This window comes from Sus scrofa, chromosome 9, assembly GCF_054392235.1.
Source record: "Sus scrofa isolate SSC_HxYL_T2T_F1_AM1 chromosome 9, Sscrofa_HxYL_maternal_Yorkshire_Landrace_v2.0, whole genome shotgun sequence".
Lineage (NCBI taxonomy): Eukaryota > Metazoa > Chordata > Mammalia > Artiodactyla > Suidae > Sus > Sus scrofa.
This window is the reverse complement of record NC_139391.1, coordinates 13,547,327-13,573,964: the sequence shown is the minus strand read 5'-3', so window position 1 is coordinate 13,573,964 and position 26,638 is coordinate 13,547,327. Positions and strand designations below refer to the sequence as shown.

General features: G+C 49.4%; 1 protein-coding gene and 1 long non-coding RNA gene across 51 annotated transcripts in view; both read left to right on the top strand.

Annotated features, from left to right (window-relative positions):
* TENM4 (teneurin transmembrane protein 4) overlaps positions 1-26,638 on the top strand; it is a 2,941,714-nt gene that overhangs the window by 2,441,373 nt on the left and 473,703 nt on the right. The window lies entirely within an intron of this gene.
* Positions 19,212-25,407, top strand: LOC146399751 (uncharacterized). The gene is made up of 2 exons (XR_014814804.1): positions 19,212-19,394; positions 20,158-25,407. It is a non-coding gene; the product is annotated as an uncharacterized LOC146399751 (long non-coding RNA).

The window sequence follows — 26,638 nt, the reverse complement described above, 5'->3', positions numbered from 1 at the left end:
ACAGGCATATTCAGATTTTCTATTAGTCCTATTTATTTTTAACTGCACTGTTACAAAAATATTAGGACAATACAAATTACTGAAAACAAAAACAAAATGAGGCATAGCCATGACTAAGCACCATGGCTACTATTTATTAAGTGCTCCTACAGGCCTGCAAACTTGTGACGCATGCATTATTATTCTCACTTAACAAATAAGGAGCTTGATGCTTAGAAAGATGAAAGGACCTGGCCAAGGCAACACTACTGGTTCATATCAAACAAAATTCACGTCTGCCTGATTGTTCAGCTAGTGTTCTAGACACTGTACCATGCTGTTTCTCTAGTCCTTAGGATAAATAGTTTTCATGTTCCGTGAGGTTGCTGTGAGGAGACCCACGTCTGATTCCAGGCTTTGATTACCTACCCAGTGGCCACATTCCGATTTCACACTCAGACATGTGTGAGTGTAGGGTGCAGTCATAAATACTGGGGAAGTTCTGGTGATCTACCCCCTCACACACACCCGTTTTTTGTTTTTTAAACAAAGATGCATTTTTAGAATCATGGTAATGAAGCTTGGAAAGTAAAATCTGTGTTTTCCCCTGGTTAATGTGCATTTGGTTAATGATTAGCCTGTAGCTAAATATATGCACACAAGACCATTGACTCTTCAAGACCATATTTACACAACGCCAGGCCATTGGCTGTGCATGGCAGTCCACCACCTCGGACGTTAGCTTTTGGTGGCAGAGATCCTGATTCAGCTCCCAAAGCTGCTGTTGTCTCACTGTGTGCCCATGGTGGCGACACTTAATCTCTCTGAGCCTAAGTTTCTTTATCTGTGAAATGGGACAGGATTCTACTACTGAACTCATCAGAGGGTTGTGCAAGTTAAGGAGATAATACATAAAAAGCCATTAGCATTTCTCTTGAAACAGGCTAGTGATTCAGTAAATGTTAACTAATATTATTCCAAATCATTTTGAATATCTACTCTATGCCAAGCCCTCTCTCATATCACTTGCTTGATCTTCAGACATTTTTCATCATTTGTGCCTAATAGTTGGTGATTTTTGACTGTACAGTCTCAGCGTTTGCATCTTTATAAATTATATCCATGATGCCCTCTCAGTCCATGGACTAAACATTAAGAAACTGGAGTGCTTCCTTTCTTAAAATTAAAGAGAAATAGATGCTCAGATATTTTCTTCCCAAGTCCCAACGGATTCTCTTGAGCACCCTGTTTTGAGGGCTTCTGGTTTAGGTTGTCTAAGACAAGGGTTGGTTGACTTTTTGTGTAAAGGGCTAAATAGTAAGGATTTTCAACTTTGCACATCTCTGATGCAACTGCTTATCTCTGCTGTGTAGCACAAAAGCACCCGGAGACAATATGCAAATGTGTGAGCATGGCTGTGTCCCAATAAAACTTTATTTACAAAAACAGGTATTGGCCACGGTTTGCAGATCTCTGATCTAAGACACTTTGACCTGCTATTTAAATCCAAGTTTTCCTTGGAGGACAACCTAAGCCAGCAGCGCTTGTGGATGTTGTAAGATAATTGGTAAAGGGGAAAATGGAGGTGATGCATATAGCAGTTTCTTCTAAAATGTGAAAAACATATTTTATCCTGATCATCATCATTGTGGCTGTTAAACATTTTCCCAGACGTAAGTGAGCAAAGACACTGACTTCCTTTTACCAGCCTAATTAGGTAGGAGTGACATGAACTCTTGCAGAAACAAGGGCAACTGGAGCTGAGCCTTTGAGGAGAGATTCTTCTATTTGATTTTCTTTCTTTTTTTTTTCATTTTAAAGATTTTTATTTTTTTCTATCCCAATTGATTTACAATGTTCTGTCAATGTCTGCTGTATAATAAAGCGATCGAGCCGTATATACACACACACATTCTTTCTCATCGTCATCTAACCTCTTCACCTGGTCCAGATACACACACATCTGAAAGAACCAGGGCTTTTTTGTCAGATCATTAGGGTTCGTGAACAGGGACATATAAAACACTAGTGACTTTGGGTGGGACGGCAAGGTGTGGGATGGCCAGTCCATCAATAGATCTTACTGCCTGCTGTGTGCCAGGCAGTGTGCTGGATCCTGGGTGGGGAAGGGGTATAGGGGAACACGAATTGCTGGAACTTTAATTCCCCCAGACACCTGCAAGGCTTGCTGCCTCCTTTCCTTCAGGGGTCTGCGCAATATCATCTTGTCAGAAAGGCCCTCCCTCATCTAACTGTATGAGACAGGCCACTCCCACCCATCTCTTTCCTTCTTATTTCCCTCTGTTTTCCTTCCTAACATTTACCATCACCGAACATGTCATATATTTGTTGTCTACCTTCCACGTTAGACTCTGACACTCTGAAGCTTTGTCCATTCCATGCTCTGAGCCTGGAGCAATACCTGTAGGTACTCACTGAACCCACAAAACGAGAGGCGGGAAATGAAGAAAAGAAAATAGTCTACTATCCAGTAGGGCTTAGCACTAAAGTAATTATGTATAGGACAATGGGTAGACTAGATCTGGAAACCGTGGAAGCCCAAGGGGGCTGCAACCCCTCACCCTTACTTTAATTAGAGCAATTCTCCTTGTATCTATGTATATGCTGAGTGCCAATATAAATTTCATTTTGGGAGGAAAAGTCCCACTGCTAAATACACACACACACACACACACACACATACACACACACCTATATACATATATATATTTATATATATTTAAGCAGTCAATTAAAAACAACTCTTTTAGGCTGTGGATGGTCAGCTGAGGACATGGAGCAGGTGGGTGGCATAATTATGTCTGCTTATCATGAAGATGAGCCTGGCATAGGTGTGGGGTTCACAGGGCAGGAGTGAGAACCGGAGCAGAGAATCCAGTAGTAGCAGTCATAGCAGGGTCGAGGTGAAAGGCGATGAGACTCTGAACTTTTCAAGGGGGAGCCAGCTGGACCTCAGCAGATTCCCGCTCCCTTCTGCAATCTGGTAGAGAGATGCTCGTGCCTCTCTTTCTTGGGTGAATAAAATGGATGTGATTGAAGTGCCTATTGTGGCTCCATGGGTTAAAAACCCTACGTAGTGCCCATGAGGATGCGAGTTCAATCCCTGACCCTGCTCAGTGGGTTAGGGATCTGGCATTGCTGCAAGCTGCAGTGTAGGTCATAGCTGTGGCTCAGATCCAGCATTGTGGCATCGGTCTCAGCTCCAGCTCTGATTCAACCCCTGTCCCTGAGATCTTCCATGTGCCACAGGTAAGGCCATTTAAAAAAAAAATGGGTGTGTGATTGTATTTACGTGTAGTAATAGTATATTATTACTACTAAATATATACTATATACTACATATTATAGCAGACGCAATCCCATAGCTTCACGCATGTCTAGGAACATGCCATCACATGCACATGCCTATGCATGCAGCTGCATGTTGGCTAATTGGTTTCCTTGAGTCCTTTGGAGAAGGAGACAGAGTAAAAATGAAGGAGTAAATAATTAGGTGTCAAATAATTAAAAGTACTGTTGAGAAAGATTGTCTTTTAAATCGTTTCTTTAATTGGGTTTTTAATCTGACTGGCTTGGAAAGTTTCTCTCAGAAGATGTGTTGATTGACAGCCTATAGAGTTATTAATAACATGTAGTCAATCTGCTAGGAATATATTAAGCGTTCAGGAGAGAGAACATCTGAAAATGGCTGCCAAGAATTCAGGCAACAGTCTCAACTTGGGACTCATCGTTTTCTTGGCAGAGAGTCCGTGGCCAACAGAGCTGGAGTTGGTGATGTATAACCTAAGATTGCCTAAGGGTCTGCATTTCACTGTTTTGAAATGCCAAGCACTTCTAATGAGACCAGAAGCCATCAGTTAAATGGTCGATCCTTCGGGCAGTGCATTCAGCAATCAGTTTATAATCAGAGACTCCTAACCAAAATCTCAGGCATATCTCTAAAACTGGGTGGGTGACTTTAAAGAAACATGTATTGTCAATTTTATCATTTAAAAATTCTACTCTTTTGTTCCTGAAAGTTTAGAAACTACAGATGAGCAAATGGAAGAGAAAAAAAATTATCTATTATCCTACCACATTGAAATAAACATTGTTGTTCTCTCTGCTGTGTAAACACACATACCTTTTTTTCATTTTAATTTTCTTTCTCTCTTTTTTTCTTTTCTCTTTTTTTTCTTTCTTTTTTTTTTTTTTTTTTTTTTTTTTTTTTAGGGCTGCACCTACAGCATGTGGAAGTTCCCAGGTTAGGGCTTGAGTCAGAGTTGCAGCTACTGGCCTACACCATAGCCACAGTGACATGGGACCCAAGCCACATGTGCAGCCTCCACCACAGCTCATAGCAATGCTGGATCCTTTAACCCACTGAGTGAGACCAGGGATCGAACCTGCATCCTCATGGATACTCGTCAAGTTCTTAACCAGCCGAGCTGCCATGGAATTTTAATTTTTTTTTAATTTTTAAAAATAGGACCATGCTCCATATTGGATTTTGTGATCTGCTTTTGTCATTTAACAACATGTAACATACAACTGTCCACGTCATTAAATATTCATCCACAGACTCATTTTGTGAGGCTGCATAGTACTTCATCATACAGAATGCCAGAGTATATTTACGTTTCGCCTGCTGTTAGTTATTCAGGTTGTTTCCTACTTTTTTTCACTCCTGTTCTCACTGTGGCAATGAGAGCATAGTGCCAATACTAAGCCAGCTGGCACTGATACAGTATTACATTCTGCCCAGTTTCAACTAGGGGATGCTTATATCATTACATGTTTTTAATATCACCCTCAGAAACATGTTTATAAAAATCCAAGGATTCTTTGGAGTTCTTTTTAGAACTATTAGACTTTCTGAATTATCAGAATTCAACACTTGACAAATTTTTGCTCTATTTTGACCTCTAAAATGTAAGCCCTACATAACAGTAGGTTGGACAGTCCATGAATCCTTTCTGAGCTCAAGCCTCCTGGGGCATTTATTTCACAAGTTTAATGAGGAAAGGAAAGCAAGAAATAGAGCTATCTTTGGAGTCAAGACATACAAACACAGATTTGACGTATGGCTATCGTGTATGAGTTGGGGTCCGGGCAAGAAGCAATGGCATTTGTTTAAAGGGGTAACCAAGGGGAGTGGGGGAAGGGACTAGTCTTAAAGGGTGGCAGACTGGGGGCAACCCCAAAGGCTGGTGAAGCCCCCTGGGGTTAGCAAGACACTGGGAGCTATGACTGCCCATAGCCTGGATGGGCAGGGATAGGGAGCCGGGCTAGAACCTGGAGCAAGCTGTAGCTGCACTGTAGCTCCAGCCAAGGGCTGCTGGATAAAAGATGTGCCCGCCTACACAGAACAGCCACTGCCAACCCACAGCCCAGTAGGCAGTTTGCCAGGTGAATAAATGCCCCAGCCCCACTCTCTTCCCAACCTCAGCCTCCTGCCAGGGTTCCCATGAGCTGAACCCAGCTGGCAGCCAGAGGGCACCCGCTGATCCAGGTTAAAGAGTGGCCTCCTAGGGCTCGAGGGAGGCTGGTGGAGGGCAGGAAGGTGGAAGGGCATAGACACCTGGCGACCTCTGGTTGGCATAGCCTGAGCTATAAGTATGGATGTCGAGGTTTTATTTTCAAATCAGGGTCTGGAGACTGCGGGAAGGATGGATTGAGAGAAAAGAAATTAAAGATGGTGAGCACATGCAGTCAAAATTCTAACCCTGTCTTTTGCCTGCTCTGGAAACATCTGAGACGCAGGAATGTGTGAGTCAGTTAAATCTCTCCCCGAGAGCATCATGAACTAGGTTTCCCATTTGCCACCTCTTAGAAGCTACTCCCAGTGAAATTCTGAAGCTTTTCCGTAGCATCTGGGCAAAGAACAGACAAAGGGAGAATGAGGTAGGAGGGGGAAGGAGCCAAGATAATCTTATGTAACTTACATCCTTTTGAAACCTGTTTTGCTTTTATTTTAAGAAGCGCTATTTATGAATTCTTCAAGGGGTTAAAAAGCATAAGAGATGGATTTTTGATGAGATGTCAATAGAAAAATCTCTTCGTTCCTGGAATAAATGATGCTTTTGTTTGGGCTTTCTGTTCTTCAAAAAGGCCATCTGTTTTCATAAACATAAACGAGACTCTCTAGCCACCGTTTCCCTTCTAACCCCCCGTCTCTGTGCGCAAATGACAGTATTTCCTTCATGATTCATTCCTGAAGATGTTCTTCTGGGCTAAATGCTGCTGCTAAATTTGTGCTTCAGTTTTCACTCTGAGTCCCACATGATCCTTGCTCCGCCGGCAACCGCGTTTTTTACAGCGTTTATTTCTCGAATCCCAGATTGTTATTCCCTTGGGTGGCCAGGGGCTCTGTACCAGGCTTTATGAAACTGGTTCCTCCTATTGCTCAAGGCCTGTTCAGGGTCTTTGGGGGAACCCAATGAATAGCCTTCCTCGATCCACCGGAGCTCTGAGCAAATTGAGAACTAAACAGAGGGTAGAGGGTAGCAGGTGGAAGCCAAAACAACATGTGTATTACTGATAAGGAATAACTCGCCTTGGTATGAGAGCCACATCGACTTGATAATTGGATCCAGGATTACGCAGACTGACCCACCTGGTCATGGCCCTGCTGGATGAGGGCAGAGGAAGAGCCAGCTGCCACCCCACCCCCCTGCCCGCCCCCCCCCCGGAAGAGCAGAAAGTGTTTCCAGCTGGCAAGAGGAAGAAGAGTGGGGTGGAACTGAGCATGCTCAGGTTCCTTTTGCTCAGTTTACCACCAGGGTAGCTCAGGTCACCCCAGGGAGAGGCCAGGAGGGGCACTCGTGGGGTGCGTGGGAATGAACAGCAGGAACTAGAACGGTGCTTTCTTCCCACCTGTGACATGGGTCACACAGATGCTCTCGGGCGTGCTTTGCAGGACTAGCACAGGCTCCCTCTGGACCTGTGGAGAGCAGTCCCAGGACCCCTCTCCCCAGTGTGGATACCAAAATCTGTGGATGCTCACATCCCATATCTAAAAGGATGTAGCATTTGCATATGACATACATCTGCCCCCCCTCCCCGGACTTCAAATCATCTCTAGAAGACTTACGCTACCTAACATAATAGAAATGTTATGTAAATCATTGTAAACAGAATGTAAATGCTTTGTCAATAGTAGCAAACTCAAGTTTTGTTTGGGGGAACTTTCTGGAATTTGTACTGCCTCCCTCCCCCGAATATTCTTCATCTACTGTTGGTTGAATCCACAGATACAGAACCTGCAGATACAGAGGACCGACTGTGCAGAAAAATATACTCCGCAAATACTCGTTAACTCTGTGTGTTCGCTTATTTAATACAGTTGAACAGAGGCACAGAGCCCAGATAAGGAGTGTAGCTTTTTACATTTTCTTGACAGTAGAGAGCTCCTGGAAGATTCTGAGCAAGGGAGAAACATGGTCCAATGTACATTTTTGAAAAATTGCTCTTGTGGTCTTTTGGGTGAGGGATGATGAAAAGAACATATGTGGAAGTGGAGAGACGGATTAGAAGGCTTTTGCTGCTGTCCAGGTGAGAAATGATGATGCCTGAGACGGGTGTGAAAGCAGAGGAAACTGCCCCAGGTGAACAAATGGGAAATAATTGGTAGATCGCGTTTTCAGGATTTGCTGATGGGTTGGAGCTGGGGGGTGGGGGGGAAGATGAGAGATGGAAGGAGAAAAATTGGGGGTGACCTGGATTTTTATTTGAGCCACAGACTAGATGGAGATAAAGCAGAGAGGGGCAGACTTGGGGTAAATGAGAGAATGATGATGTCCCTGGGTTACCCCCGTCTCTTTTGGAGGCAGATCATACATCCCTGTTTGCCTGGGACCGTCCTGGTTTCCACCTGCTGACCCGGCGTAATTATTAAGAATGCTTCCTTTCAGCCTCAGAAGTGACCTGTTTTGGATGATAGAGTACCTAGTCATCCAAGCTTAGAGGGAATTTTGAGCTCCTAGAGAATTGTCGCAAAAAGTGCTTTGAGTTGTGAAAAGCAGTATATAAATGCAAAGCATCCATCAACATGAGCTATGTTAATGAAGATTTGTCCAAACGCTGAATCTTCTTTGCTCATTAACTTACACAATTATTTTAGGTTACATTCCTTTGCTGTCTGATTCGTCTTCCATGCCTTGTGGCTCCAGAATGGGACTCTGTTCCCCAAACATCCTTCTCCCTGCGCCCCCCTCCCCTTCCTCAGCCTCCTTCTCTTCACTCCAGCCTTCCCCCAGGTTTCAGAGATTTCTAAAACACCCTCCTGCATAGTCCTGTGGGGACTCTCCATTTAAGGGAACCCAATGGTTAATGTTTCTGTAGCTCAGAACGCTGTTAGGTCTTAAACAGTGGTTCCTTTCTCTCCAGATTTTTCTTGGCTAGGTTCACCTCAAGGGAGACGGTCTTGAAAAACAATCCTCACTCATCCTGGCTCCCAGAGTACTTTGTGAAAAGGAAAATATCCATGTTGCAGCCGCCTTCCCTTCTTGAGAATGTCTAAATATACAGTTGTGCCCACAGAGGCTTTTGCATTTCACGCAAATGCCACAGCTCGGTGTGTTTGCTGGGCGAGGCCTGGCGAGATTTGGAGAAAGACAGCTGTGGATGCTTGCGTTCTGGTGCTGGTTCTCCCCCTTTGTGGATGGACCTGGACAAAAATACTCCCCCATGGAGAGCTCCATCTCCTTCCCTGTAAAATAGGGGAGGGGGTCTTTCCGACCTTTCTAATCCCTTCCCGTTCACCACTGATTTTCATGACGTGCTATGAAAAAGTGCCGTGTGAATCATGATGCTTGTGGAGCAGGGCCGGGTGGCGGGGAGGTTAGATCACAGCCCTTACTTCTCACGTCAAATTTATATGGCTTGAGCCTTCACACAGACTGATGCGAGTCCAGATTAGTCTCCTATGGTTCCCCTCCCTCGCTTCCCTCCCAGCTTATCCTAGAACCAAGGACCTTTGTACAGTTGGCCCCCTAAATGGTCTCTCACACACACCCCTAGCCTGTATTTGCTGTAATCATGGAACACAAACTGGGTAGCTTATGTGACAGAGTTATTAGAGGCTGGAAGTTATAAGAGGGTGGAAGTCAGAGAGCAAGGTGTCAGCAGGGCTGTGACAGAGAATCTGCTCCTTGCCTCTCCTTCCCCAGCTTCTGGCGATGTGCTGGCATCCTTGGCGTTCCTTGGCTTATAGAATCATCATCTCAGACTCTGCCTTCATCTTCACACAGTGCTCTCCCTGTGCGCATGACTCTCTCCAAATGTTCCCTTTATATAACGATGCTAGTCATGTTGGATTAGGGGCCACCCTACCCCAGTGTAACCTCACCTTAACTAATTATATCTGCAATGACCTATTTCCAAATAAGGTCACACATGGTCCAAGGTACTGGAGGTAAGGACTTTGACATATGAATTTGGGCGACACAATTGAACCGTAACACCTCCCAAGTATGGGAAAGCTCTGTTTTGGTCAATGAAGTGCTGTAGTCAGCACTGCTTTACCTTGGGGATAGCCACTGGCCCATCCACTGCTGGTCTCCCGATGGAGCAAAGCTCCGCTTGTCCAGCTTCCTACCCAAGCCTGCATGACCCTTGGAAAGAAGAGGAGTCTTCCTGGTGCTAGATTTTGCCTCTGACTTTTCCCACTGGGCTTCTGAGACCATCAGGGCCCCTTAGCAGCATCCTCCCCCTAAAATTCCAAGGTCCAGCATCTCAGAGGGGTTCAGAACAGCTGCACACGAAGAGCTCATGGGAATGCATTAAAACCAACCAGCTCTCTCTAGAGGCAAATCCCAGAAACAAAATCCTGTCTCATTCTCATTCTTCCTTGGGGTGGGGGGAGGGGTGCATTTTTTTCCAAATTAATGTCGGGGTTCTCCGCCCTCCTCAAGATGGCTTTCTTGCTTTATCAGCAAAAAAGAAACACAAGTTCCCCACAAGCCATCCTGCCATAATGTAAGCAACATTAAGTGTTCATTGAGTAGTTTTGAGGCAAACACATGTCTTTGGCTGCCTTCCGTCTCATGACCCACTCAATGCCGTGCTCAACTGAGTACGGGGTTCAAAAGCAAACATCCCATGGTTCTGCTCTCAATTTCTAGTGAATGGTCTGAGTTTTAAATGATCAGTTGACACTCAGTCTTCCAGAGAAGGACAGTGACTTGCCCAAGGTCATACAGCAGGGTGTGTGTCAGAATTAAAACTACAATCAATTCCTCCCAGCGCCTTGGACAGGCTAAACATCTGTGTGGCTTTCAGCCTGTGTGTCTGGAAGCTTTAAACACATGTCTTTGGCTGCCTGACAATGTTCCCTCTGCCCTGGCCTCTGGCTGCGGTGGGGCTGGCAGTGGCTTGTGGTTAAGTGCTAGTCTCATCATCCTTCATGTGGGAGGAGCAGTCACACAGTCTAACACTGGATCTTGTAAGGAAAACCATCGCAGAGAGAGCAGGAGCATGACCAGAGATTTGTTAAATTAACCGTCTCTGGGGGAGCTCTGGTTACTGCAGCACAAATGTGCTGATTACAGAGGCAGCTCAGGGAAGGGAAGGTCTAGGAAACTTGGGTCTGCATTCCATTCCAATAGCCAGTGGCTCTGGGATCCTGAGTGTGTTCCTTAAGCTCTCTGAGCATCCGTGCCGTCCGTCTCATGACCCACTCAACTCCATGCTCAAGAAGAGGAAGCTAGTTGTTTCCCAACTGCTGTTGAGGCCAAGAACCTGGGCTTCATATCCAAACGTCCTAATGTAACTGTTACCTATTGCTGTGTAACAAACTGCCCTAAACTTGGTGCTTTAAAATTACAACCATTTTGGAGTTCCCATTGTGACTCAGCAGGTTAAGAAGCCGACTAGTGTCCATGAGGATGCGGCTTCCATCCCTGGCCTTGCTCAGTGGGTCAAAGATCCGGCATTGCTGCAAGATGTGGCGTAGGTCACAGATGTGGCTTGGATCCGGCATTGCTGTGGCTGGTGTAGACCGGTAGCTGCAGCTCCAATTCAACCCCTACCCCCGGGAACTTCCATATGCTGCAAGTGCAACCCAGAAAAAAACAAACAAAAAACCACAACCATTTGCTATTGCCCCCTTGATGGGGGTCAGCTGGGCAGCTCTGCTGATATGCTCGCTGGAGGGTGGGGCATTCATTTAAAACGAGGAAAGCTGCAGGCAAAGTGGGATGAGCTGATCCCCCTGGGTCAGCTGGCACCCGGGCTGAGGGCTGATTGTCATCTGGGGCCATGGAGGGAGGGGCAGGGGTGGCTGGGCCATGTGCCCAAGACAGGAATGTCATCCAGTAGAATACCCTGGGCTTGATCACCTGGCAGTAGAGCAAAACTCCAAAAGAGCAGGAGGATGTGAGCTTGAAACTCGCATGTTATCACGCTGCCTCGTTCTGTCAGTCAAAGCAAGTTACAAGGTCAGCCCAGATGTAACAGATGGGAAAATAGTCTTCATCTCTTGATGACAGGGTCTGCAGTCATTGCAAAGGGGTATGAATGCGAGGAGGGGCAGTCTTGTGTCAATTTCATCACCCATTTGCTGCAAGCACTAGGTTCGGCTCTGCAGCAGGCACGTACCATGTCTATCAGCCACTGGGACACCAGGAGCCACAAGTGTGATGATGAAACAGAGCAGGCTTGGGTCCTCCCAAAGACTTTCCTCTGTGTGCCTCGCTTTCTTTCCACTCTCCTTAGCCCATGCGATTCCCACTTAATGGACTACACTTCCTTCCCCTTTGCCTGACCTACTCTTCTCTTACGGAATACAGCTTGGTCGTCACTTCCTCCAGGAAGTCCACCCTGACCTCCCACATGGGTTTAGCATCCCCTTACCCACCCTACGCTTCTCTGTATCTCAGCACCGATACTGGCACCAGTCTTACTAGCACTGTGGAGACTGGGAGCTCCTTGATGTTGGGAGGGGTGGGATTTGTCTCTGCATCCTGGAATCCCACTGAGGGCAGGGGACATAGCAGGTGCTCGGGAGAGTTTTGCTGAAGAGGTGGCTTGAGGTCACCACTAATGGAAGGTCCAGATGGGATGGGAGCCCAGGTCATTTCAAGCCCCAGAGTCATTGCCCTACCTCCTCCATTCTGGCTCCTGTCAGCTGCAGACGTCAGCATCACCCTACTTCCAGCTGCCAGGCATAAGACAGTGATCTAACCTGGCCCCAGCTCTGCAAACCGGTGCCTGCTTTTTTGGGCTTTGGCATCGTCTCAGGTGAGAGCCTGCGCATGAACGACAGTATGTGGGCGTCAGTGTGAAAGTCAGACCTGTGTCAGCCTCTGCCTGCCATGGTACTGTGACTCTTTTCAGAGCCCTTGCTTATACCCAGCCTTGGTGCCCCGGCCACAGTCCTTCAGGTTCTGAGGACAGAGGAGTCTGGTTTAGGGAGGGGGAGAGTCCTGAGTCCTCCCCTGTCCCTTCATGCCTGTCCCCTTCTCTACTCCCGGCCACCGCCCTTGCCTGGGTCCCATCCCCTTCTCCCAGAGGGTTCACACAGCCTCGGCACTGGACTCCCTGCCTCCACACTCGCACAGCCGCCTCACAGAGTGCACGTTCTGAAACACAGGAGCCAGGCCCCTCGGTTTCTGCCACTTCTGGCTGGGCAGCCTTGGGTGATTTTCTTAACCTCTCTGTGTCTCCTCATCTGCAAATGGGGATATACCTGTGTCTGAAGGTGGCTTTGAGGATTAGTTGCAGTGGCTATGAAAGGTGACAGGTGTCATATGGAACATTTCCTGGGGCAGTTAGTGCTCAGTGCACCTGAGCCAGTATTGTTATCGTCTCTGCCCTGCCTCAGATGCTTCAGTGGGTCCCCAAGGACCCACAAAATGCAGTTTGAGCTCCTATCACAAAGATCAGTCTTTTGTTCTTTACCCTTCCTCCTTCTTCCTGCCTTGGACCCAGGAAGACCACTGGGAGGTGCAGCAGCCCTCTTGTAACCACGAGGAAAAGGGCAAGGAGGATGGCAGAGCGTCTGGGGCCTTGACAACACCGTGAGACTGCTGGGCCAGCCTGAACTACTTTCCCCAGGCTGTTTATTGCATGAAACAAATAAACCCCATCTTGTTTAATGGGGGGAAAGTCCTAGCTTCCATGCCTGGCATTCATGACTCTCCAAGAGTTGGTCCCCTTTCCTTTTGCAGCCTCATTTCTGAAATCATACCCCATCCTGCATTCTTTGATTTTATATGTTCTGGCCATACCTGGCCTTCCTTCCTCACACCACTCTGATTTGGCCATCTCAACCGTTATTCGTGCTTATCTCATTTCTTTCTGGAACTTCCTGACCTACCCTCACCTATTTCTGCCTGGCAAACTCCTATGCAACCTTCAAAACCCTGCTCTGATATTAACTCCTTGATGAAGATGAAACTGACATCTCTACCCATTCTGGGCAAATTAATCACTGCCTGTGTACACATTGAGCTTGCACGTCTGAGTTTGATTCCCACTTCTGCCACTGACTAGTAATTCCAATCTCTATGTGCCTCCCTTTCTTCATGAGTGAAATGAAGGAAATACTAGGGTTTTATAAGGGTTAAATGAGATAATAAGCTTCAATCACTTAGAAGAGCCAATAGTAAGTACTCGGTAAGTGTTAGCACCCATCCTCTTCATCCTTCTTATGCCACCAGGTCATACACTCTCAAGGGCAGGGACTGTCTGATTCCTCTCTGAAGCCCCTGCCCCTAGCATAGTGCCTTACACAGAGTGGGCTTCAGGACATGTGGCGGAATTAACTGATGAAAGCCTTCAGGAAAGCAGAGCACACTCCATCCCCTCGGTGTTCGCAGAAATAGAGCTGAGAAGACCTGGAAAAGGAGCCAGCCTCCACTTCCTGCTCTGAAACCTTTCTTGGTGAGATCGTGGGTGGAGCCGGTCTCCACCTACATCAGCTCAGAAGAGGTAACAAAGGTCAGAGTTGTCCCCAGAGTGTAAAGGACCGTCAGCCACAGCAGCACCACTGCTGCTGCTGCTACTGCTGAAGATTCATGGCTGCGCTTGCGAGGAGTGGAAACCGCTCCACGACCCCAGGCCTGAAAGATCCTGCCCATTCGGAGTGAAGAAGGCTCATCCGATTCTCTTGTGAGGTCAGAAAAAGTTAGGCAAGCCTGGGTGCTTCTGGCAGTTCCTGGCTACATGATGCGGACCAGTGATTTCAGTTCTTTGAGCCTCAGTTTCCACATCTGTTACAATGGGTGTGTGGCATGGGATTGTCATGAGGATCAAATGTAACAGCAAATGTGAAGCACCTGGCACAGTGCCTGGCAGGCAGTAAGCACTCCGCTCATGTCCCCGCACCTCTCCCTTTAACCCTTTTCCTCCTGGCCCCTACACTTGGGCCCAGGGTATCTCCATCCTCCCAGGGGCAGAGCCTGGGTGTGTGGTAAGCAAGCTGGTTCTCAAGGATAAAATGCTACTTTTAGGAGTTCCTGCCATGGTGCAGTGGATTAAGAATCTGACTGCAGTGGCTCGGGTCGCTGTAGAGGTGTGGGTTTGATCCCCGGCCCAGTGCAGTGGGTTAAAGGATCTGGTGTTGCTGCTCCTGCTCAGATTCATTCCCAGGCCCAGGAACTTCCATATACCTCAGGGGCAGCCATAAAAGTTTTTGAAAAAATGCTACTTTCACCCAGAACATGTCTGGAGGCATGGGGCAGGGGGCCCACCTTTGCACCTGCAAAAGCAACTTGCTTTCCCTGGAGCACAGCTCAGGCTGCAGAAACGGCCCCGCCAGAGCTGAAGACTCGCCCAGGCTTGTGTGGACACAGACTGCAGGATCTTCTCGTGAGACCGTGGTGACCTGCCCAGGCTGCGTGACGGGGCGCCCTGAGCAGCCGACTGGGACTGCCAGCCTGGGGACGTCCTGCTGGGTTCTAGCCTTACTGCCTTGGGTCCAGGAGAGGGACATCTAAGCCCTGTTAGCCAGAGCCTGGGAGCCCAGCAGACCAGATGGGTATCTGAGCAGCCAGGGTGGGAGAGGAGAAGGAGTCAAGGGGAGGCTGTGAGCTGCTGTTTTCTCTCTCTGAGACTTTTGTTTACTCATCTGCAAGAGGAAGCTCGTGAAGCTTCAGTGCAGTAAGTGCTGGGATTCCAGGAGACCCAGGAAAAAATACCCACATTCTTCATCTAAATTCAAATAATAGGCGTTCCCGTCGTGGCACAGTTGTTAATGAGCCTGACTAGGAACCATGAGGTTGCGGGTTCAATCCCTGGCCTTGCTCAGTGGGTTGAGGATCCGGCATTGCCGTGAGCTGTGGTGTTGGCTGCAGACGTGGCTCGGATCTCGCATTGCTGTGGCTGTGGCGTAGGCCGGTGGCTACGGCTCTGATTAGACCCCTAGCCTGGAAATCTCCATATGCCGCAGGAGCGGCCCTAGAAAAGGCAGAAAGACAAATTAATTAATTAATTAATTCAAATAATAATAGCAAATACTCAAAACCCCTCCTCACCCCTAGTTAAGCGCTGACACTGACTTAGGGCTTACCATCTGTCAGCCTCCGTTCTGAGCGCATCACAATAGAACGAAGACAACCCTCCCAACAGTTCTGAAGGTATATACTGTTATTATCTGCATCTTACAGATGAAGACACCCATGAAATTTAATTGGCCCCAGATCACATAACTGGTAGATGGCAGAGTGTGATTTGAAGCTGGTGGCCTGGCTCAGAGGCGGTGGTCTTGACCCCGGCGCCGCGCCCCTGACAGAAGGCCCGCAGGCCAGCTGCCGCTCTGGATCCGGAGGGGCTTGTGAGCACCGCAGTCTGGGATTAGAGACAGCCCCGCCCGTTCCAGGCAGGAGAAAAAAGCCTGGCTGGCTGTAGGCTACCTGGAGGGTGTGGGGCCGGAGGTATTTCAGGGGAACCAGGTCCCATTCTGTCTGCCAGACGCACCTGTCTCATCGCCATCCCTCCTCTTGGAGCCTGTGTTCCTCGCCTGGGGCTGCTGCAACAAATGGCCACAAACTTGGTGACTTAAAACAACAGCAGTGTATCTATTCTCTCACGGTTCTAGAGGCTAAAGGTCCCAAAGCCAGGTGTTGGCAGGGTCCGTTGGTCGTTCCTCGGGCCCCTGAGGGAGGATGTGTTCCATGCCTCTCTCGTAGCTTCCACGGTGTGCCCGTGGCAATGGATGTCCGGGCATCCCTCCGGCCTCTCCCTTCATCTTCACGCGGCGTTCTCCTCTGTGTCTGTGCCCTTTTCCATCGAAGGACATTCTCGTGGGATTTGGGGTCTACCCTCCTCTCCCATGATCTCATCTAGATCTTTACCTTGATTATATCTGCAAAGACCTCAATTCCAAATAAGGTCGCCTTCTGAGGTTCCCATCAGACGTGAACTTGGAGGGGACACCGTTCACCTACAACAGAGAGGATTACGTGAGGGAGCAGAGTAAGCCAAGAACGCTCCTCTAAAGGAAGTTTCTCCATAAGGAAGCATGATTTGGAAGATGCCCCTGGTATTGGTAGGTATTAGCTTGGCTGCTTTCATGGGAATCAGAACGACAGTGTCCAAAGCATGGCAGGTGCTTGTTTTTCTTGCACCTAAGTTCTCAGCTTGGGGGCCAGAGAAGTCCTGCCTCCTGAGGTTCTGCCGGGACGGAGGCTTCTCTGTCTTGTGGATGTAACGAGCATGTTCCCGCATCTCCAAAGGCAGAGGGGGGTTCCCTAGAGAGGGCCTCGCTTTAGATGGCCCGTGGTGAAGGAGGACGTGGAGGCCACAGCCGAGAAGTTGCCCGTAACAGCTCTGTACATACCCCCCCGCCAGAAATCAGCCAGTCACCCTTGGCGGCAAGGGAGTCTGGGAAATCCAGTCTTTGGCCGAGAGGTCATGTGACCAGCTCAAACTCAGGGGGTTCCCTTTCTGGAAGAAAGACAGGGAGATGGATTGTTGAGAGATGCGAACGTAAAGAATGGGAAGTCCCTGGCACTTGGTAAGATGGTTTCAGCAAATGATGTTGATCTTCTGCCATGACATTGCTAATGACTTCTTCCCACTGGCCCCACCCCAGTGACCCTCTCCATGCCCCCCTGATCATGTCACCTTCATCGCAGTAACCTGAGAGCAGCCTGATCATGACTCTGTAATCCTAAGGCAGTCCACTCTTTTTCACACTCTTTTGCACACCCCTGGCTCCCAAAGTCTGCTGCTCTCAGGGCCTGCCTCACTCTCCGGCTCATCTCTGGACCCCTGGTGACCAATGCCTGGAGTAGGAAGGCTCCGCAAGTCCCTGCCTCTCTGACTGCCAGGACTCTCCCGTGTCCTAGAAGCGGCACTCCCAGGCACTGCAGGCCCTGGCCATGCCGAGTGGATGGATGCCTTCCTGCATGCTGGAGGAGTGTGTGGAATTTTCTGGCATTAGAGGGGGAAAGTCAAAACAGTCATTATAAGAACATCTGTTCCTGAGTGGAAAGCATATCCTCTGCACACCAGGACACACGCCTGCACGGTTCAGCAAGCTGGATGTTGCAATGGAAGAGAATGTTCTGGGAGTGAGGACTAATGGACCCAGCCGTGATGGAGGCTCTGCTTCCTGGAACGATGCTGTGCTGGGGCGCGGGGAGGAACGAGCAGAGGTGGTGAGGGAGCGGCTGAGGGAGTGAGTATGTGGGAAGGGCAAGGAGTGCGTGAGGAAAAGAATGAATGAAAGGGTGAATGGATGAGTGAGTTAATGAGCCAATGAAGAAATAAATAAGCAAATGAATGCATGACCGCCTGTGTGTACGAATGAAGAGATGAATGAACACAGGAACAAATGAGTGTGTGTGTGTGTGTGTGTGGTTTTGAATCCATGGGTTAGTGAACACTGGAGGAAATGACGATGAATGAATGAGTGAATAACTGTGAATGAGTAATTAAGAGATGAATAAGTGATGGAATGAGTGATGGAGCCCATGCCTGAGCGAGTCAGCAGTGGGATCACTCTTCTCTGGGCAGCAAGATGGAATTGTGGGCAAGACTGGAGTCCAGTCTAGCTGGAGACCCAAGATCAGGGCTGGCACAGCAGAGCCAAGGCTCCCACCCTGGCCGTCTCATACTGAGGGGTGTCCATCTGCTGCCCCCTGTGCTTTCGTTGATGTGAATATCCTTTGTAAGAGAAAATGAGCTCTTCCTTAAGGAACCTTAGCGAAATTCTGGTGCAGCCAGAAAAGCTTCAGGGTCTCAAGGTACTTTTTATTTGTGAAAATCAAAGGTAGCTTTTCTTGGGATCATGCATGCAGCATTTCCCAGCAGATTCACAAAAGTCTTGAGAAGGGATCGGACAAGGTGTCCGAGGACACAGAGGCAGACGCCAGGGTGCAAGGAGCAGAGTCCCCGGGTGCTCTGTAAGCTGAGCACAGCCCCTGAGAGCAGAGGGAAGCTGCAGAGCAGGGCCGCGTAGTGTTCAGTTGGCTGTAGGACAAGGGGTAGGAAGAGTGCCACTCCGCCTTTTCCACCGAGCCTGGGCGAGTAAGAATGTGCTGGTCAGGGAGTCTTGAGGGCCGTTTGCTTCTGCCAGGCTTCTCCAGCCATCTCTGGGTGTCCCTGGCACAGACACCCTGATGAAAGTACATTGTCCCACGCCCGGTGTAGTTCCGAGCAGCAGGGCCAACAGGCAAGCCCACCAATGCATTATGGTGGAACCGTGGTGGAAAGCAGGGGGCTGTCCGACCCCAGCAAGGGAGATCAGAGAAACTGTCACAGGGTACGTGGCTTGTGGACTGGAACTTGGGCGGGGGGGGGGGTGGTGTTGGACGTTCGAGACCCTCCAGGCAGACACGCAGCCTGAACAGCATTATGGAGAATTGGAAGGACAGTGAATATTGGTGACATCCCTAACTTGAAAAACTGCCTGGCTCAGTACCAGCAAGGGGGCTGCCAAGTTCCAGAAGGCCGTGCCTGGGTCACATACTTAGTGAGCATTTCTTGAATGCGTGGATAGATGACTTGAAGGTATGAAAGAAGAAAGCAGAGGCGTGGGGAGGAAGGAAGATGGAGAGGTTTACTCCAAGTTGTAGAGCAGATTGGTGGTGGCAGCCCAGGGCTTTAGAGAGCTGTACAAGGTCCAGGGGAAGGTGTGGCACACCTGGCACACAGCTAACAGTACGTGTATTTTGAATAAATGAATCAAGAGCTGCTGCCAGTTAGCAAGCTTTTGGATTTGTATCTGAATAAGACAGATAAGACGACAGCACATGAACAGCAGTGGCCTGCTTACTCCTTAGCCCTTTTTTTTTTTTTTTTTTTTTTGGTAACCTTGGTCTCCTGGGATCTACAAGCAGGAACAGCCTTTGGGAATGATCTACTCTAACCCTCTGCTTTTGTGGATGAGAAAACTGAGACTCAGGATAGAGAAGTGGCTCATCCTGCATTGTCAATTTCTGAAGGGATCTAGAACACCAGGGAGGGAGGTTCCATCGTGGCTCAGCGGAAACAGATCTGACTAGTGTTCATGAGGATGCAGGTTCCATCCCTGGCCTCGCTCAGTGGGTTAAGGATCCGGCGTTGCCGTGAGCTGTGGTGTAGGTCACAGACACGGCCCGGATCTGGCATTGTTGTGGCTCTGGCGTAGGCCAGTGACTACAGCTCTCATTAGACCCCTAGCCCGGAAACCTCCATATGCTGCGGGTGCGCCCCTAAAAAGACAAAAAAAAAAAATTAGAATAACCAGTGAATGTTGATGAAGCCTGAGCTCTGTCCCCTGTGCTGCCGCTACCTGGGGGTGGGGGTTGGGGCGGGGGCGAGGCTCGTGCCCATCTCTTCTCTGACCTCCGTTTTCCTCGTGGACGTGAGTGGTCTCTGAGGGAGACAGAGAGAAGACTCGCCCAGCCCCACTCCAGGCCACCAGCCACGTCGCATTAGCTCCCGTCATTGAATATTTTTAAAATGCTTCTGTGTCTGCATTCTATCTGACTCTAAGCTTCTCAGAAGCAGTTCTCTTTTTTTTTTTTTTTTTTTGGGTCTTTTGTCTTTTTAGGGCCTCACTGGCGACATATAGAGCTTCCCAGGCTAGGGGTCCAATCCAAGCTGTAGCCGCCCGCCTATACCACAGTCACAGCAACTCGGGATCTGAGCCACGTCTGCAACTTACACCACAGCTCATGGCAACGCCAGATCCTTAACCCACTGAGCAAGGCCAGGGATGGAACCTGCAACCTCATGAACACTAGTCAGATTCGTTTCCGCTGAGCCATGACGGGACCTCCACAGTTTTCATTTTTCTGCTGCCTGAAATTCCTCCCGGAACAAGGCACAGAGCTGATGCATAGATGAACCAATGCATGGATGGTTACTGTTCCCCACCCAAAGCGCCTTGCCCTGGGACACAGTCCCTGGGGGTATTCATTGGAGACACTCCCATAAACAGATAGTTTCGCCAAGGTGAGAATCACACCACCAGGGGAAGCCCAGGGGCTGTGGAAGCTCAAAAGATGGGCCCCCGATCTAGGCAGAGGGTGAGGGAGGCTTCTAGGAAGAGGTGACCTTCAGCTGAGTCTTCAAGGACAAGAAGGAATTAGTCAGGGGCAGGTGACGTGACAAAGGAAACAGCGGGTCGAAAGTGCTTGAGGCCCAAGAAGCCTCGTCCATTTGAGGATCTGCTGCCAAGTTCTGACCAGGTTGGGATCTGCCTTCACCTCTCCCCTCTGCCGGGCTCCCCGAGGGGCGTGTGTTACCCACAGTAGGAACAGGAGCCCTCGGGGAGTGGGGTGCCGAGTTGTCCTGGCTGACAAGCACCCGGGGAATAACCCCTTACCCCCAGGACTGCCAGCCGGGTGCAGGGGCTCCAGCCTCTGCCAGAATGGCCCAGCATGCAGGGCCGGCTCTGAAGTCACTTCCCCAAGCGGCCGGTCAAGTGCAGCCAGGGTTCAAGCCCATTCCTCTGGATGGGCTGGCAGGTGCGGGAGGGTGGCAAATGGAGAGGCGTGACGGGACTCAGGGAACTGGGTCGGGAGGCAAGTTGAGCCACCCCGCGGTGCCCCAGATGCACATCTGCACCTGATGTCCCGAATTTCAGGGAGAAAACCAAGGCCAAGATGTTCTTAGGACAGGAAGCGGGGAGAGGAGAGGGGAAGGAAGGAGCGAGAGAACTCTATTTGGAAACAAACATTTACTTTTATTTAACCATCAAATATTATTAAAGGGAAAAGTGGCAGGTTTCCGGAGCACTCCGGCGTCTTTCTGGATAAGCTGCTCTTACTCTGGGTTAACATGAGGAACTAGCGTCCCTAAGCACCCATATTAACCTGCCTGTTGTGCTATGGACTGTGACAGCTGGGTTTTACATCTTAATGGCCAACCATTTATTTCACTCATGGAAATAAAAAGGAAAAGCATTTTTTTTTGCGCCCAGGAAGCAGGCTCTCCAGGCTGGAAGCTTTGTCCCTAGAAACAGGTGTGGAGGCAGAATCTGTACGTGGACTCAAGTGACCCCCACCCGCCATGTGCCCTGTGAGGTTCCCGCACATCCTCCCGCTCCCCCCCACCCCGTTTTCTTCTCTAGCCTCCCCCTGGGCTCGTTGTGGTCTCTCGGGGAGGAGACGGGGAACAAGCCCCTCTCTGGGATCACAAGGAGTGCCTGGAAGGGCCCCAGGTGCAGAGAACAGGTCCTGAGAGCGAGGAGACAGGGGAGGAGGACCACGCTGGACCAGCTTCAGAGAAGAGGAGGGCTCCAGGGGAGGGCGATGAGGAGCGGGCTTCCCAAGAAGAATAGCTACACTTACGCAGTGCCAACCACCTGCCTGGCCTTGCTCCCAAAACCTTAAATATACCATTTAATCCTCACGACCATGCGAGGAGGTAGGCACAGCTATTATTTCTTTTGGAATAAATGAAGACCCCGAGGCACAGGGACGTGAAATCACTTCCCAGGGTGACACAGCTCTGAGTGGAGCAGCCAAGCTCAGCCTGGGTGTTCTGGCTCCAGAGTCCATCATTTTAGCGCCTGCTCTATATCCTCTCTAACCAGCCTTTCTTGGGTGCATCCGTCCAATTATTGATCAGTACCGACCGTGGGCCTTGCACTGCTCTGGATGCTGGGGGTACATCCGTGAACAAAGCAGACAGATGAATTGAGGGGCCGCTGCGTGCCTGGCCCCCTGGAGACACCCCCCTGAGGACATCCTGGTGACGTAAGTGGGCCCTGGCCCAGTCTAGTTGGGGAGGTAGACATTCATCAACTGTCATTCAAAGACTTGGAATGGCCCTGAGAGATGCGTAGCAGAAGCAGAGCTGCCCCAGGAAGTGATTCTGAGTCTGAAGTCTCAGGCCTCAGGGGGGAGGTGACTCTGGGGAGAGGAAGCAGCTTGTGCCCTTGAGAGCAGCGGCCTGAAAGGGGGCTGGTTTGCACGGAGCCTGGGAAACAAGGGGGTCCGACACGAGGACATGGTGGGCCAATCGTATCTTTAAGTCAGAAACAGACAAAATTTCCTATTCAAAAAGGCAGTAGGCAGCTCTTGAGGATCTGGACAAGAGCAACAGCTCTTTCAGTGAGGGGCACGGTTTCCAAAGTTTTTCACACCTACTCTTGTGTCTGGAGGCACTCGGTGAAGCAGGCACTCTTGGGGTTCTTGTTCCGACCTAACTGATCAAAGCCGTGACGTCCTCCCCCAATGATCTCTATGCATTGAGAGCATGAGGACGAGGGTCCAGCTTCACGCGCAGGGGCTGCTTGGAGAGGAGAAAGGAGGCGTCACCTACACCCGTGTCACTGGTGTGCACGGCCTGTCACCTGTACAAGCGACACTGCAGTGGGGATGGCCTCGGAGGCTGTGAGAGGAGCTGGGTCCGAGAGGAAGAGATTTCTCTCTACCTTTCCATCCAGGTCCTCCTGGCTGGTCTCAGAATTCAATTGACTCAGGACAGATGCACAGGAGAGAATCGAACAAAAGGGTCATCGCATATATACATGGGAGAGACCCAAGAAAATGGGGTAAGTCGCCTAAATGGCTGAAGCCTCACCTTAAATAGTGTCTTCTGCTGAAGACAAGAGCGGATGTTGGGGGCCATGGTTTGGGATTTCGAAGGAAAGAAAGGCAAGTGACAAGGGGGTGGAGAAGCAAACGTTTGGTAAACAGGTCTTTGCTGGACCACACAGGGGCCGCGGGACACACACCTGGTCTGTCCCCCTGTTCTGCCACCACACCCAGCCCATAGTCTTCACAGGTAACTCTGGTGATAGCTTTCTTCTGGAACGGACCCTCTGTCTCAATGTTTTAGGCATTTAGGCATTTAGTCAAAGTTTCTTCCTGAGACTTTTGGGCCTCGGTTGTTTATAGTTTGAAATGCGCAGCATACCAAAGGGACATTTTGGGGTGGCGGGTTTTGCTCTCGCCTATAGAAGCAAAAGGGTCCAGTGGCAGCCTGACACGTGGTCGGGGCTCAGGGCCGTCCATCCCCTGCCTTCAGCGGGAGAAAGTGAGCATCAGTTTGGTTTGGCACATCTTTTGCACACCTTCCGTGCCAGTGTGCTTTGGTGGCGTTTGGCACAGTGCCTGAGACAGGAGAAAGTTGTTCGTCTTTCTTGCCCCAAAGAGGATCCCTGTTTCCTAGCATCGGAATATTCTGCCTGGAGATCTTGCAGACACTGAAAGGCCTTGCTTCTGCCTGGACTCTGCAGAGAGAAATTCCCGAAGACGACTGCCCAGGTTGGAGGCTCCAGCAGGGTGTCAAGCTTTGGTCCAGAAACGCCCTCCTCCCAACGAGCTACTTTGCAAATGTATTTGCCCAAGAAGAATCACCAGTGTTCACTTATAAAACCCTTTCCACAGATTGTTCTCAATTAATCCCCCTGATAATCTTGTGAGGGAGTCAACATTCTATAAAAGGGACTTGAAGTGGTTGTTATTCATGGCCCACATAAAACAAAACCCAAACCCGGTTCCTCCCAGACCCAGGCCGGGGTCCCTTTAGTGTGGAGAGGGGTCCCTGTCGGCCCATGCTTTGATATGGCCCCTCAGAAATATCCCAACGAACGTTTCCCTGCTCGTGGGTTTTCCTGATTATGGGAGGGGTGGTCTAGGACACCATTCTGGTCACTGGGACCCTTTGCAGGGTGTGTGTGGGTGTGTGCGTGTGCACTTCACCCCAGATGACATGCTTCGCAGGTGGCCCAGAGCCCAAAGTTACTGTCCTTTCTCTGGCACACCTGGCGACATCAATAGAGGGATACCAGCCAGCATTCAAATTGTGGCGTTGGACAGGTTCAGAGGAATGCGGCTGGCTTCCAGCCTCTTATTTTCCCATTCCACCGGAAGGTCGTCTTCCTTCGAGCTTTTAAACCGAAAATAAATTATTGTAATCCATTTGTTAATTATACCGTGCTGAAGTTCTAGACACTGTAAATTGCAGCCGCGAAAGATCTAGATGAAGTTTCTGGGAGTTTATTTTTAGCCATTCAGTGAGTGCTCAGTTTCCTAGAGGCTTATTTGAAAGTCTAGGAGGGGACAGGGAAATGCATCTGCACAGTCCTTCCTGCCCTGTGACTCGGATGGTGTCACTGAACCTCACCGGCCCTCCTCTGTAAAAGCCGGTGGTTGTACTAGCTGATCTAGAAGCCCTGTCTGCCTTTAAGCTGTAGCTCTCATTTTATGACTGCGGAAACTAGAACGTGCTCAAACGTGATCTTTCCCTGCCTGGTTCATCCGGGAGAATGTCAGCAGCCACCACTGCAGTATGTTAGTGAACCGTGGGACCCAGGCCTTCAAACACCTCAGGCCGAATGGATGCTTGGTCCCACTTTTCTAGCCTTCTTTTGGAGGGATGGAAAGAAATAGGGTTTTATATTCATTTTGCACCTGCCGTGTGCATATTACACTGCTCGGTGCTTGCATTTGAGGGCTTTTTGGATGCCCTCCCCCATTCTAGTCCAGTGTCACCCAGTTTCAGTCACCCCATTACTCATGAGTATCTGTGTCCCAGGCACTGGGCTTGGTTCTGAAAACATCAGGAAGGTCAAGGGCGTGCACTTCCTAGCTCCAAGGAGACCGGCGGGGGAGGTCAAGTGCGAAGTGAGCTTTAGGAACTGCAGTGTCAGCCGTGGATGATGAAAGTGCTGAGTGTCATCAGAGGTGTCACAGACTCATTATGGCGGGGGTCCCGGTCCATTTGTGCCTGATGGGGGATGGGGCGGAGTGGGAATCAGGGAAGGGTTTGAGGATGAAGAGCTATTCGAGCTGGGCATGGTGTCTAAATAGGATTTAGACATGTAGAGACTGGGTGAGGGAAATCGCACAGACCTGCTTTGGTAACCTTGGAAACCACCCTCGCCAGATCGCAGGGATGGCCGTCCCTGACCAGTCAGCATCCACAGGTGCCCAGCAGAGCACATTTCTTCTCCATACACCCTGACCTCCAGCAAATTTTCTTCAATGTAGACAAAAGTATGGTATATATATATTTTTTTTTTCCAAAGGCTGAGCATAAAAAGTTCCTGTGTTTGGATGTTTCTAGTATCTAGACTTCTAGATAAACCATCTCCTACTATATTTGTGTGATTCTTGGGTGAATAGACAGATGTGTGGTCCCACGGATGAATGGATGGTTTGGTGTCATTATAGAGCTGCCACAGGAAGGCAGTGGGAGCAGTGAAGCTGGCTGGGCTTGTGGGAAGGGGACCGTGGAGCTGAGCCTTGAGCAGTGAGTGAATAGAACTTTCTGAACCCACAGAGAAGAGAAAGGTCTTCCATGCCAAGGGAGGCAGAATGGAAGTGTGAAATGCACACGATGTGGGAGAGTGGAGAGTTGCCGAGGCCTGGGCATAGGAGGGGAGGACGCATACAAGCAGTAGGCTCAGAGCATAAGCTTTGAATGAGACAGATGGTGTTTGGAATCCCAGCTCTGCCACATAGTAGCCGTGTGATCTTGGGCAAATTCTGTTTCTCTTCTTAGCTTCTTCTTTCTCATCTGTTAAAAAAAAAAAAAAAAAAGGTCTATTAATAATACCTACCCCAGATTGGTGGTTGTGATGATTAAGTGAAATAATGTTTAACACTGTGATTGGCTTAATAAATAATAGCTTATGGTGCTTATTTTATTGAAATGATTCTAATTATGAAACTCATCTTATGGACCAATTTTGAGTAGACAAAAAAAAAATTATGCAAACACCAGTTTAAGCCCCAGAATTTAAGAGGCAGGGGATCTTTACTCGTTCACATTTAAGGATGTGGCAAAGAAAAAGGAACTAGCCAAAGAGACCGAGAAAAAGCCTGTGCAGGAGAAGGGGCATCAGAAGAGACGGATGTTCGAGCTGCCCTGGCAGCAGAGTTTCCAGGGGAGGCAGTGATCCTGCTGGAGGGTGACCCAGGGAGGCCACGGCAAATGGAGCCGTCTCCGGAATTTCTAGGGACAGCCTCATTCTGATCCTGAAAAGAACCTTCCAGAGGTGGAGCCCACCACAGTGATTTGTGGGAGGGGCGTGGGCGCGGAGGAAGTGGTGATTTATAAGATGCTTTCGGGAATTCTCTCTGGGAAGGAGAAAAAGAACTTGGAGTGGGATGGGGACAGGGGCACAGGAAAGGCTTTGTTAGAGGAAGACGCTCCCTTTCTAAACCCAAGCCTTCATGCATCACTGTCCCCTTCAAGATTTCGATGTCCTGCCCCCCCTCCAACACTGACCCAGTCCCACTGGGGAAATGCACCTGCCGAGAACGTCTCC